Raw genomic sequence first — 9,768 nt, forward strand, 5'->3', positions numbered from 1 at the left:
TCTTTGTAGAGACCGGTAATGTAAAGTGGCTCTCACCCGGGGTCTCATTTATAAAAGAGTGCGTAGAATCCCTACTAAAAAGTACGTACTCCAAAAACCCGGAAATGGCGTGCGCCAAAAATAATTCTGCTTTATAAAACCGTTCGCACGCAAACTTTACGCAATGTTCCGTTTATAAATCACAAACCAGCTGGAGATATGTGCAAGTAGATCAGCCTCGTATTCCGCCCTTTTCACGCCCACATTCAACCATATACGGACAATGTAAAGCACGTTATGAATGAAGATGCATACAAATGAGCCGGAAGATCAAAGGTTCTCACTGTGAATCACGGCAACAACTGAGAGGTCGGAGGGAAAACAGACTGCTCTGAGGAGGGCTGAAGAAGAGGGCTTTTCAGGCATGCCAAAATCTGATTTCAAAGTGTTTTTTTTGAGCATAAACTTTAAAGACATGTTTTGGGGACCTCTTAGACCAATATATATTGATGAAAAAAGCGTGATATGTCACCTTTAACACAGTAAACACATGCAGGTGATGAAGATGTGATCAGTGTGTGAGGCAGCCGGGGCCGTGTCTGTGCGCTCCCTGTGCGTCGTACAGCAGTCTTTATTAAAAGTATAACTACACGTAGTGACTCTGCACAGCGTTAGAAACATTGAAAACATGACTGTCACTTTGCTCCGCAGCTGATTTACGTCCTCTGATGTAACTTTGGTTTTTACCTCCCGACGAACACGTTAGGATACGGCCCGTGTGTTTCCTCTACACCTCAGAGGAATGTAAAGGTGAGACAAAGCTGATGAAATATTTGATGAACTTTAAGACAAGCTTTTATCTTTTAATGACAGCTTATTGGAAACGACTCACAACAAACACACGTTCAAATAGAATATGCATATTTTAGTGATGATTGTGAAATGTGTAAAAGGCATCAAAATATAATCTGACTTCAGTTCTCCCTCTCACCAACTGCGTCGCCAATTTCCCCCTGCCTCTAAAATGTACGTACGCCTGGGTCAGAGTTTGCTTACCGGTAGTCACATTTTCACGTCAAGTTTGTTTTTTATAAATCACAAACTTGGCGTGAAAACTGACATACGCCAGTTTCAGGCCCCGTTTTGTGCGTAAGCAACCTTTATAAGTGAGACCCCTGCTCTGCTGCTTACTAATATTGTTGGACAGGATCTAATATGTAAACTTCCGGAAGCTTACAATTTCCCCTCACCTTATGGTCTGTGGTGTCAAAAAGCAGAAGCTAAATGTGCCGGAACTCTTTTCCGCGGATTGATTTGACATGAAGTGTGATCAGTTTTCCTCTGGAGTTGCTCATGTCAGTGAATGATAATAACTGCTGTCAAGGGGTTTTAACCAATCAGAATCAAGCTTCTTACACAACCGGAAGATCAGTAAGAAAAACGGGGAATAATATGAACATAAATGAACATATATGAAGTCCTGATAGTCTTGCCAAATTAGCCAGAACGAGGGTTTCAAACTAACTTTATCCTTACATTATGGCACTTGGATTCAAATTTTAGCAGTTTTAGTTAGTTATTTGCAGTCAAAGCCTGACTGAGCTGAGGTTGGATACAGTCAACATTTCTAATAGCTTGCAGCCTCAGACACAGCTGATGTTATGGTTTAGAGAGCGACCCTTTTAACTGGCGACCTTTAGCTGAATGCATCTGTTGTTGTAGTTACAGCAGCTTTTAAGAACTCCTGAAAAAGCCTTCAGTTTTTCATTCTTGACATATCTAAAAAAGTGTATTTTGACATTATAATTAAAAACAAAACTGGGATGCAATTTCAAGGACTCTGTGTTTCAACAGCTGTTGTAACTATGACAACCATTGACACAGTTGATTGAAAGTCGACAGTTAAATTGTTGCTTTTTAGACTGAAACACTATTTGCTCTCAAAGGGTTGTGATTCTGTCAAAATGTATTAGAACTTGAATCCACCATTCAAATAGCATCTGACCAACTGACCATGCAATAAGCAGATATTTGGATCCTGCTAACACTTTTAATGTTGTGTTAAAGGTCTGCTACCTTTACTGCATGAATGGAGCAAAAATCACATTAATTGCCAGGATGCAATCGCATGTTTTTGACGACATCTGTCTGTAAGAACTTTTTAGAGGTCAAAGGTCAATTTTTTAATTTTTTTAATCTTTTTTTTATAAGATAGTTTGAGAGAGACCTGAACTATGGGGAGAGCTGGGGAGAAATAACATACACCAAATCTTGCCGATACTGGGAATCACTCCTAAGAACAGTGCAACAATGTCTGTAGCCTCTGTACAAGGGGCACCGGATATCAACTGAGCGCCCTAGAGGTTAAGAGTATTGAAATAAAAAGCTTCTTGGGCCGCCTCTGGCCTAGCAGTCTAAGCGCAGGCCTTATATATCACTATCATCGCTCTCTCTATCTCTTATTCCCCGCTATCCCTCTTTCCAACCCCAACTCGGTAGAGGCAGATGGCTGTCTTACATAAGTCTGGTTCTGCTCAAGGTTTCTGCCTGTTAAAAGGAAGTTTTTTCCTCGCTGCTGTAACTAGCTTAATACTACGCTCATGGTGGATTAAGATGAGACAAGACTGGATCTTATCCTGTCTTGATGTTGGGTCTTTGTTAATAATTTAACATAGAGTACAGTCTAGACCTGCTATGTTTGTAAAATCGTCTTGAGATAACGTTTGTTGTGATTTGGTACTATACAAATAAAGATTGATTGATTGATATACAGAGGCTACAGCTCTTGTTGCAGAGGTTGCAGGTTAGATTCCAGCCATGACCATTTACTGCATGTCTGACCCCACTCTCTTCTCCCCACATGTCCTATCTCTCTTCAGCTGTCCTATACATTCAAGGTGAAAATGCCCAAAAGTATAACTTAATTTCTTTTTTTTTTAAAGAAAATAAGGTCCTTAATGTTGCTGTCCATGGTGCTGAAAGAGCTGCAGAGCACCATGTATGAAACAAGAAAGTTTTTTTTTCTCTCTCTACATTATATATGTATGTGTGTACATGTATATATTTTTCCGAATGAATGAATGACTGCTACTTTTAACCCACCAGAACCTACCGCCAGAATTCTATAAATGTTTTGATCACGTTTAATTACATTTTACGTTTCTATCAAAAGTGCTGAAGCTCCAAAGAGAGAAAGTGACAGCAAACATAGGACATACAAATAATGGAAAAACAGAGGTGTTCATCTTACCCTTAGCCTATTTCTTTTACGCAAAGCCAGTGAGTCTTGTAGCTGTAGCAGAATATAATGTAAGATGGCATCATGAGACGAAGCCTAACACCTTCAAATTGGCCTTTCCGCTGAGAATAGAGGCAATAAGGCCCTTAATTGAAGCACTGACAGCAAACTACTATGCCTGTTGTTATGCAGGCTTTCTTATAGCCATTTTATGCTGTAGCCCTAAAGGTCTATAGAGGCAAATTGTCTTGTGCTTTTGTTTTGTGGGCAAAAGGCCAAAAAGAAGGTGATTCAGGTATATGCGGCCATATACAGCACCAGGTGCTGTTCAAAGTCTACAGTGGAGCGTGTGCCTTGTTCCGTGTCAGGACTGTTGTGGTGTTGTTGTTAAGAAAAATAAATACTTATATGAAAATGGATGAAAAATGAACCAAATGCGGAAGCGCAAATGACTGCTTGAGCATCCACTTGGAGCTGGCTGCAAAAGCAAAGGAAATTCTACTATAGCCCATATTAACATGGCCATTTTTACAACAGAACGCCTTGTATTGCAGACCACGACTACGACTACGAACACATCATGCTAGGGTGATGGAACCAATCATGTCCCCTGCACACCACATTAATATGACAACCTAAATCACTCCATGACTTGAAACCTACTGTTGTGTTCTAGCTTCATCATCATTTAATTTAAGGAGAATCCTCACATGAGACAACTGACTGATGAGTCTGCTCACACCCTGACTGTCTTTATATTTTATCTCTGTGCAGCTTCTCAACTTGACATGACTGACAATCTGCCCAAAGACGACTTAAATTCACTCAATAGTACAAGTGTTCCTGTGTTCCATCCTTTCATTGACTTTGTCATTTCTCAGTTTGCTGAGCAGCTTCTCTTTTATCTATGAGGTGACAATACAGACGTTTTTTTCTAGTGTTTCACACCAGTACCGTGAGTATAACTGCACTCCTGCCTATAATGTGGAGGTAACTACGGGACAACACCTAAAAACCATGAGTGGTCATGTCGCGAGATCTAATGCTCATTAAATATACCGGTGCTGTGCCTCGTGCATAAAATGCGCACAGCACCTCCATCCCTTGAATTAAAGCTGCAGAGTCAATCAACATGCTGCTGATGGATACTACAACACAATAAATACGATCAAATCTGCCACAGTATTTAAGGCCTACAGCAACTTCAATTAGTAAATATATATGGATCGTAAAGACGCACGTGCGTATATCACGCACGAGGAGGATTCCATGGTTGCTATGCTGGTATCCAGGTGCATCATTTTAATCACATTTTCATTTAAACAAAAACAAAATCTGAAACAGCCTCTAAAAGTGTTTTCACGACTTTCACTCGACGATTTCTGCAAATTTCACGCTTCAACTGAGATCTTCGTTCGTCCTGACGAGACTTACTGACCTCCACAGACTGACTGAAGAGAGACTTCAAACTTCTGTCATGGAAAACGTAAGATCTGTGCACCAAATATATTTCTCAATAAAGGGCCCCAAAAAGTCACTTTGCACCTCATATGTTATTAAATATGTCTTTATGTTGGTAAATAATATAAGTTTGTGATCATTAGACGATCTCAGGTGTTCACTGTAAAGATGCACACTGTCTGACCTGCACTGTACAGTCTGTATTAAATAAGACCAACAAGAAGCTGGAAATGTTTAATCATGGTTTAGATGAGTAGTCTTCTTTTAATTAATTAATAAACAACTTATTTTTTTTTTTTATAAAACTTGACAAATATCCATCATAGAAATTACGAGATTTAATCACTTTAACGATCTCCAGTGTTTAAAGTTATCATGTTCAAAGTGTATGAACAAGACTGCACTTCAAGTTCAGTGTATTTAAAGAGATCAAAATATGATAAAGGTTGTTATATAATATGCATCTGATACATTCAGAGCATCTGAGTGTATCCCAGTGGGAGTTTGTACATTTGTTAAAAAGTTCAGTCTCAAGTTTAACTGTAAAGAAGGCCTACTTGAACTCTGGGACAAAATTGAAATCTTTACAAAATTTATAACAAATGAAGAAATATTTACATTGAATATTACACAAGATACAAGTAGTAAAAAACATAATATTATGCCTCTTTGTCAATAAATGTCTAAATGTTAATTTGATAATTCTAATTCACTGGCAGCTTCTTTTAAGTTATGTCCCTTCACATTAACTCTTACTAAATTCTTTACATTTTTTCTTTGTATTTTCATATTTTAATAGTAATTAATAGTAATTTTATCTGTAGAGCGCTTTTCAAAAGCAGAGTTACAAAGTGCTTCACATGGGCAGCAAAATAAAACAGGCAGTTCATAAAAACACAGAAGTCAAGATAAAGAAATAAAACCTATTTTAAAAGACATAAGATTCCCCTAAAATAACTCTAAAGCAGTAAAACTATTTCAAAATATATTTATTGAGACGGTTAATATAAAATAAAATAAAATTCAGATAAAATCCATGAAGGCTCTGTGATAAAAGTATGTTTTAAGAAAGGATTTAAAAGAGTATGTAATGTAGTTAAAACATGAAATTCATACTTTGTTTTACTTCTTCAATCCTACATATATTTTGTTGCATGATATCAGCTCAGTTGGTCACTGGCTGTATATTTAAGTAATGTGATTAAAGTGTTAAGAGGCGGTTTGTTCTGCTGGAAAGTGATGGATTTTTTCTTTTCATTCATTCAGTGTTATAATGCTGCATTAACTGTTCTTGTAAAGCATCACACTAACATGTGTCTTGTTGTTGTTGTTGTTGTTGTTGTAGCAGCAGTTTGTTGATCCGGTTCATCCTCAGGACCCCGCCTCCTGTCACAGGACAGTCTCTGCACGCCGTGCAGGGAGTGACAGAGGGTCCAGAGCACGCAAACGCTGTCCATGCTGCAAAGACGAGCAGGTAAAACATTTGATTTTCATATTTTAGAAACAGAAAGGTCCCAAAATATCTACAATGTAATCCTTGACAATGCATCTTTATTAGATAATCAGGCAGACTGAACTACTAGTACTGAAAGTTATAAAACATCATCTACGGTGCAGAGTGTTTGTACCACTAACTGGTTTGATATCCCAGGTGTAAGAAATGTACTGAATTTGGCTGATGGGACACTAAGGTAAAAAAAAATGTCACTATGCAGAGTTTATTTATCATCTTTTTGTGCCTCTAAAATCTATCAAAATGGACAGAGAGACAGTGAATGAATGTGCCCCTTCAAAAACTCGTCCTCCGTGATCTCATTTCATGTTGTGTTTTCTCTAATGAGGCTGTAGAAGTTGTTTTAAAGCTTCCTGCAGTCTGACATCCTCTCTTGTGTTCCTTTCTTCCTCTCATTTCAAAACCTCAGCAGCAGCACTCTGCTCCTGCCTGCCCGCCTCAGAAGAGGAAGAGGACCTCTGTGGCTCCTCCTTCCAGAGCTTCTGCTGAACCTCTGGTCCCAAGGCCTCGGTCCCCCATTCCACCTGATGAGCTTCCCGTCGTCTCCAGTGTGGCCCCCAGCCCCCGGCCCTCCACCTCTCCACTGCAGCCTGACTCAGATCCCAGGATCCACAACCGCTCAGTGGAGGAGTATCAGCGGATCTACCATGAAGTGGTAGACGACATGCTGAAGTATGTTTGAGTTGAAAATAGAAAATCTCTCCTTTAATGATCTACAATAGATCACTTTTCATCTCATGTGTCGTTGTGATTTAATTTCTGTTTCTTTTGCTCCCCACAGATTTAAGAACGGCCGCCCTCGTCCCTACAGCTTAGAGCTGGGACGTCGGATCAAACAGAAGCTCTGGGAACGACTGAACCGTCCTTATTTCACAGAGACAGTGGATGAAAACGGACTTGTGCATGTGGAAGCGTCATACGGGGTCGGAGTCTATCCTCCTCAGTATGACATGGACACATCAGGAGAACCACAGCCTGAGACTCCTCCACAGAAAAGAGCCAGGAAGTAGAGCTCAGAGACTTTTTATGAGCTAAAGAAGAACAAACTGTAAATATGTAAATATGTAGTTTTAAGTTTTAAGTTTTAAGTTTTCTTTAAGAGCCAGACAATGCAGCCTGAGCCTCCACCTGCACCACCTGACGGGATACGGGAACTCTAAAAAACATTTAAAAGACTTGTTTCATGCTCTGCCTCCAACCAAAGATCCACCTTAAGCCTCCTCCTGCCTGACCTTGTAGCCTTAACCCACCTCCACCTAAAACCACCAAGGTGAAGATCCATCCTCAGTCTCCAACCAAACAACAGCTTGCTTCCTCCAGCGTCTGCCAGCAGCTTTTAACATCCAGCAGCTGCAGATTCAAAAATCATGTCGACCTGCACTTGAAAAATGATGCTCAGCTTCAGCCAAACACTCAACATCAACCTCTGCCATTAATCTACAGCCACCTCCACCTGCAGATTGTGGCAGACAGCTGAAGCCTGAGCCTCAACTTTCGACTATGACCAAACACCGGATTTGACCTCCTCCAACTTTGTCTTCTGCAAGATGTCTGCACCTTCACCTCCACCTGCAGACTGTGTATAGACTCTTGCAGAAGTTGTCTCCACCTTGATAGATCTTTTTGAATGCAGAGGCATCTGTTGCCTCTTCCTCCAGCCTCTCCTACCGACTGACAACTGTTGCCTCCACCTGAAGCCTCTGCCCGCAGACTGCAGGTTACACCTCCATCTGCATATCCAGGCAGAGAGCCTCACAGGCCCACAGTGTCAGAGTCCTCCAACCACAAGGGTCTGACGGAAGCCTGAACCTCCACCTAAACCTTCTGTTAGCTGAACTACCAACCAAGCCCCTGCTGCTGCTCCTGAAACATCCACCTGGAGCTTCTGCCTGCTGTCTGCAGCCACTGATTCTACATGTAGACAGCTGCAGACAGGAGCGGCCAGAACCAGACTTCTATCAAACCCTCAACCACAATACTACACCTGATGTTTCTGTTTCACAGCATCCGCCTTCATCCAGCCTCCTGCCCCTCTGCCTCCATCTGCAGAGGCTTCCTTCCTCTGGACGTTAAAGGTAATAATCAGTTTGAGGCACAGCTGGAGGAGATATTTAAGTTGTCTCAGTGTTTAAAAACGAGTTTTCAGTTAATCTGTTTTTAAGAAATTATCAAACCTGAAGAAGTTGAAAAGTAAAAACAGGATTGTGTTTGTGGTTTTCTCCAGGTTCTTCTGGACTCACCAACATCCAGATCTGCAGGAGCTGATGAAGGCTGGTGCAGAAGGATTTTCTGCTACAAGAGCTGTGCACAGAGACGTCTTCATGTCCTCCTCATCCTCCATATTCACCTCAGCTCCTGCTCCTCTCCTGAAAGCTCCTCCTCTCATGGACCCTTTAGTTTAACAAACGTTCTTGTCTCCTCCATAAATTAGCTCCAATAATAGAAACAAATCAGGGTAGTTATATTAAAAACAAAATATGAGCTTAGGAGACAAAGACACTCAGATTATTATTTTTGGAATGTAGTTAGCTGACCAAAAATGAGAACATTTTGTATTAAGAGATAGGGTTTATGACTTATTATATTAAAAAGTAAAATAAATAGGTTTTGATTCAGCTACTAACTAAAATGATTTTAATCTAAATGCTTTCACAAACAGAAACTCATTGAGAAAAAATAGACTTAAAAAGACAAATCCTGAACTAAAGAAGTTACAAAATCAGTCATATGTTTCATCAAATAATCCCAGCCAGTCACAGCAGATGGTTGTTCACCATGGGTCAGGTTCTGCTCGAGGTTTCTGCCTGTTGAAAGGAAGTTTTTCCTCGCCACTGTTGCCAAAGTGCTTGCTTGTGGTGGATTCAAATGGGGCTTTCTTAATAATAGAACAGAGTACAGGTTAGACCTGCTCTTTATGTAAGCTTGACTGAGATCCCTTTTATCATGGGATGTTGCATCTTATTATGCATGAAGTAGTTCATGAGAAGTTAAAGACTCTCAGGAAAAAGTTATGATCTCTTATGAAGATCACTCAGGACCACAAACGCTTCAAAGAATCAAATCCTCAAAGATAGAAACAGCCTGCTAAGAGAAGACACAAAAACAGAAATATGAGCTGATTTATTTCACCTTTATTAGATTGACCTTCTCCACAGTGAGGACTAAAGTACTATATGCTACAAATATCAACAGTGTTATTTCACATAAAGATAACAAGATATAATATAAAATAATATCAATTTTAGATTTCATTAGTTTTGTAAACTTAACTTTTTAAACTCTTTCAAAATAAAATGACAAAATAATATAATTTATATTCAAATATCTGAAATCTATACTCTTACTCATTAAGGTTAACTCATAATGTAGTTTATTAACTGTTTTTTAAAGGTTATTAAATATTATGTAAAAAGTTATTTTTCTACTTATTAAAATATGATGATGTGTCTCATGTGATTAAATTGTTTCAAGGTAAAATGCTCTGAAATGTTTGATTTTAATAATGTGTTTATCTACATATTGAAATATTTTAAATAAAGATATATATTTTTACATCATAACGTGTCTCAAGTGATTT

General features: G+C 39.4%; 1 long non-coding RNA gene across 1 annotated transcript; it reads left to right on the forward strand.

Annotated features, from left to right (window-relative positions):
- Positions 1-6,015: 6,015 nt before the first annotated feature.
- On the forward strand, positions 6,016-9,379 carry LOC117814718. Its single transcript, XR_004631616.1, has 4 exons — positions 6,016-6,152; positions 6,601-6,863; positions 6,973-8,266; positions 8,416-9,379. It is a non-coding gene; the product is annotated as an uncharacterized LOC117814718 (long non-coding RNA).
- The last annotated feature ends 389 nt before the right edge of the window (positions 9,380-9,768 follow it).

The sequence above is a fragment of the Notolabrus celidotus genome, chromosome 6 (assembly GCF_009762535.1).
Source record: "Notolabrus celidotus isolate fNotCel1 chromosome 6, fNotCel1.pri, whole genome shotgun sequence".
Lineage (NCBI taxonomy): Eukaryota > Metazoa > Chordata > Actinopteri > Labriformes > Labridae > Notolabrus > Notolabrus celidotus.